The sequence below is a fragment of the Protopterus annectens genome, chromosome 2.part2 (assembly GCF_019279795.1).
Source record: "Protopterus annectens isolate FY-2018-M chromosome 2.part2, PAN1.0, whole genome shotgun sequence".
NCBI lineage: Eukaryota > Metazoa > Chordata > Ceratodontiformes > Protopteridae > Protopterus > Protopterus annectens.
This window is the reverse complement of record NC_056730.1, coordinates 537,982,509-537,987,508: the sequence shown is the minus strand read 5'-3', so window position 1 is coordinate 537,987,508 and position 5,000 is coordinate 537,982,509.

The window sequence follows — 5,000 nt, the reverse complement described above, 5'->3', positions numbered from 1 at the left end:
CCTTGAGTGACACCAGAAGCTTAGCCAATTGTTGAAATTGATAATTTCTTTTTATACGAGGTATCATTCTTGGTGAGGGCAGGATGCTACTCAGGGTCAGGGTCATACCAGCCTGGGCTACATGATCAGAGAGCTCTTCCATGTCTGTTTTCATGTAGTCCAGGGAGGTATGTCTCAGGTCATTCACACCAACATGAACAATGACAGAGTCATATTTGTACTTGTTCTGGAGTGACCTGAGTGCTTGTGTTATGTGACAGATTCTGGCTCCTGACAGGCAGCTAATGGTATTAGTGCTTGCTATTAGGTCTGAGCAAGTGCTGGGCTGTAGGATGCTTTTTGCGTGCTTAGGTTGAGAGTTAGACTAGTTTCAAGGGAAAAACTGAAGAGGAGACTTAGTGGAGCCAGGAATAATTTAACCCTAGCTAACCGGCACTGCCCGGTGCAAGCATGGTTTTTATAGCAGGGAAATGAAAGAGATAGAAATTAGCCCAAAACTGACAATAAACTACTAACTTCTGGGCTGGAACCACTCCTCCAGAGACAGATATGCTGCTCAAAGCTCCTCTCTATCACAGGTGAACAGAGAAACTTCCTTCTATCCAAGTAAGGTATGGGAAACTCAGAAACTTGTAACACAGCCCTGAATTCAGCACTAGCCTGAAAACTGGACTATACTAGATTAGAAAGGTGAGAAACGAGGATTTTTTTTTTGTTGTTTTTTTGAAAAAATAAGGCAAAAACAGTAAAAAATACACTTAAAACAGCGTCAAACGAATACAAACAATCAGAAAAGGCTATCGCACTTTAGTGTGTAGCCTACAACAGTTAAATTATTTAAACAAAAAACAACTTTTTAAATGTGCAGGCAGTCAAATAAATACAATATGTGAAAAAAACAAGCTTTTGAATCACAGTAAACTCTGGAAAAACAGCGTTTAGGCGGAAAACAGTTAAGTACAGCAAGAAAGTACAGAAAACTGATACTTAATCACTCCAGTCTCTCTTCTAAGCTAGAAGGCTTGTACCAGTTTAAGGCTTTCTAGTGCTTCCCAGTAGGTTAGTTACAGGAAAGATGGGAAACAAGTGCAGATGTGGTCTTTTAAACCAGAAAGTTGAAAGAGACGGGCAAACTGTCCAAATGGTCAATAAACTACAATTTCTGGGCCAAGAACCACACCTCTTGTGGTAGACAGGCTACCTAGTGCTTACCACACCCACTGATAAGCTAGAAGGCTTTCCTCCAACACAGAAAGGCTTGTGGGGCTCAGAAGCTTACCAACAGTCCTGGATATAGCAACTCTGTATCTGGACTAGGCTAGTTACAGGAAAGGTGGGAAACAAGTGCAGGTGCAGCTTTTAAACCAGAAAGTTGAAAGAGAAGGAAAAAAACTGCCCAAATGGGCCCAAAACTATAGAGTGAGGATCAGAGAATATGCTCTTTCTCACACTCTAGTTCAAGCTTTGAGTTGGTATATTTAAATAGCAGGGGTGTGTGAAGAATACATCTTTTTGATTTACGTGTTGGGCTTCCAAATCTTTTTGAGTCAAAAAGTCTATGTTTTAGCATTCAAACTTTTTATAGTGTGTGTGTGTGTGTGTGTGTGTGTGTGTGTGTGTGTGTGTGTGTGTGTGTGTGTGTGTGTGTGTGTGTGTGTGTGTGTGTGTGTGTGAGTGTGTGTGTGTGTGTTTGTTTGCAATTCATGATATTGAATGTTTGATAGAGCCAATATTATTTCTTGCTTGCTTTGCCGAGTTAAGGACTGAAGACTCTTAATGCCGGCTGCTTTGAGTGCAACATACAGTGGAAACTGGGAATTTGTCCTTTATCTATTCTTATGTGATCTTGGAGTCAGTATATATAATTAACAAGTGATCCTTGCATTAAACAGTGTTTTATGCTTCATCTCATTGTTTTGTACTTCTGCCTGTTTAGCTCAATGTTTTTTGTTTGTTTTTCCTCATGTGAGTTTTTGCTTTTTCATTCGGTAATCATATGTAAACACACACACACACACACACACACACACACACACACATGCTATAGGCATCAATGCACTATGTAAATACTAAATATGTAAAAAGCTATACTGCATAACTTACCTGACAAGTATCTCCTATAACTATTGTGAAACAGGAAATATGGAACTGGCAAAATATCATCAAGAATAGCCTGCACTGAAATTCAAACCCATATATATCCAAGATGTATTCATGTGTCTAATGATTAAAACTTTGAGCTAATGAACAGTACCCTCAATGTTGTAACACTGTATGGAAAAATGGAATATGCATATATATCCACCCTATAACATTAGTATGTGCCATGTCAGCATACTGAGTTTATAACTGTCATAATTTTCAAAAATAAACATCAGAAGGTAATTTTCAAATGGGCAAGACAGTAATGGCATTAGTGCATGGCCGTGTGATTCAGTAACAAATATCTATACATGCATGGGTAAACCTACAGCCACAAGACAGAAGCAATTGTAACTGCTTTTTGTTTTAACAAACACCAACACATTTCAGCCATGCTAACCTGTACAGCTTTTACAGTCATGAAAATGATTAGATCAAACATGGATATTACAATATTGTACTTCCATAATGTGGAGCTTACTAAAAGTACTGTGGGATGTTTCTATAAACTTTGCAGATAATGGAGATATTCCTAGTCATCCACAGCCTAAGTGCGGTAGGCATCAGTGAGCCACGACTATGGTAGATATGTAAAAAGTTATACTGTACTTATAAGTTGCCAGACAACCATAGGTCTTCCATAGGTGATGTTCAATATTATCTACATAACCACCAATATTTACAAAATAGCCTGCCATAAGATTTGTACACCACCTAGGAGATCAGCAGCTACTTTGCGTTATTACTTAATCATTTGAGTTAAGTGACCTAACAGTTCATTATTGATTTTACAAGTAGAATATATGTAATGTCAATAAAAGTTACATGTGAAGTCCACATGAATGTGAAGTCATAATCAGAGTTCATTCAGGATGTGTACAGTGGCCCAGTATAGTTGCAGATAACCTCAGAATAAGTTAGTATGCTAACATTAAATACATTTGAATTACTATTATCACTACAGTATCGATTCTTAATCAATATTTTTATATTATGTCTAATTTGTTATAATTATTTAAACTGCATATGTTTTTGTTTTATTTTTGAAGATTGTAAAATTATTGTTCTTAAAATGTTTTGTAATAATTTAAAACTTTTCTCCCTAGGCCTCCTCTGAGAATGGCCTTCTACCCAATCAGACTTTCCTGGTAATCAAATATCAATAAATCAATAAATAATAATAAATAAATAAATACAGATACCCATAAAATACAATTGTATCAGTCTCAGAAACAGATATGCTTAGCAAAATACATTTATTATAATGTTGGTGTTAGGTGTGGATTATGCAACTTACTGCAGGCATCTGATGGCTGGCATTGGACATCTGTCACCCTCAGGTGAAGATCTTCTGTGTCCCTCTGTTGCAGGTCATCATAGTAGTAACAGACCTGCATGCCAGTCCAGTAGATCCCAGTCTCCTATGATGCTCTATTATAATCCAGTTCCAGATACTGATCATCGCAATGTTCATTGGGTGTGCTCTTATCCGCTGCTCATGTCCAGCATTAACAGTGAGCTTCTAGTTGATCTCCTCCTTGGTCCAGTTTGGTATCCAAACATGCTGAAGCCTTCTCTCAGTTCACATTCTTGTAAAGTGGTACAAAATGCCTTGAAAAAATGCTAACTGAGGTCCCACTCATACATAGCAATGGTATGAGCAGTAAATGCATCAATATTACATTTTAAAGTTGGCACATATAAGATGGAGGGCACTTAGCACATGTTACAGGTATTCCCAGTTACTGACACCTATGAGGTAGTTGTGCTGAGCAGCTCCCAGTTATGCTGCGATATTAATTAATGTGCTAAATTTTGTGAATTTACATGGATGTTCACAAATAGGATTCTAAAACATTGAATGTGAATGAACCTCATTAATTATGCATTGCATAAATGGTACTTCAAAGCTGTGTGTGTATAGCTAAAATCTCTTTAAGGTATAGCTGATGTACAAATAGCTTCAAAGGTAAGCTGTCACCTGCTGGCATTGCTGTGGTGTTATAGACTGCTGCTATCACATATCTATGCTATCATTAATCTGTATAAATCAACTTATATGTGTTGTCAGTTTTTTCTTTTTTGGTAATTTGTCTGCATTACAATCTGTCTATGACATAAACAGGGGGTATAATTCAACAATATGCATACAGATGGGGAAATGACCATCAGTGACAAGGGCATTTTCTCCATAAGCAGTTGGATGGATAAAAGGGAAATAGCCCAGTGAACTGTAGATAAGGACAGAATGAAAACCGATCCATAGTCATTTCTGATTAACCTGTAATATCTGTGGTATGGTTACTGAAACCGACAAATACAAAGATTTCTAGAAGTTGTATATTCACTGACTAGTTTATGGATTCTTTGTGATGCTTAGTAATATAGTAATAGTTGCTAGTACATTCAATCTGATAGAAACAACATGAAGATGGCTTTGACTGTTCACTGTTTATAGTTTTGATATGTAGCCATTAGTACATAACAGCTGATGTTTAATATGACGACTATTTTCTTCTTCACTGTTTCTGTAAAACTTCCATTATGTGTGTTGCATACAATATAATGCCAGTTTTGTTATGATGTGTGTCACTAACTGCATTTATATATATATATATATATATATATATATATATATATATATATATATATATATAAAACAAGCATCCAATATTTTTGGGGTACACGTGCTCATTCTGTTTGGATGGGCACATAATTATGGTTGTACCTTACTTGTTGTGATATCTGCTGCCATGAGTTCATATGACCTCTACAAATTTTTAATGGGTTGATATATGTATAAAATATTCAGACATTGTTTTCATATTTTGTTTACCCATATATAACAGCAATATATA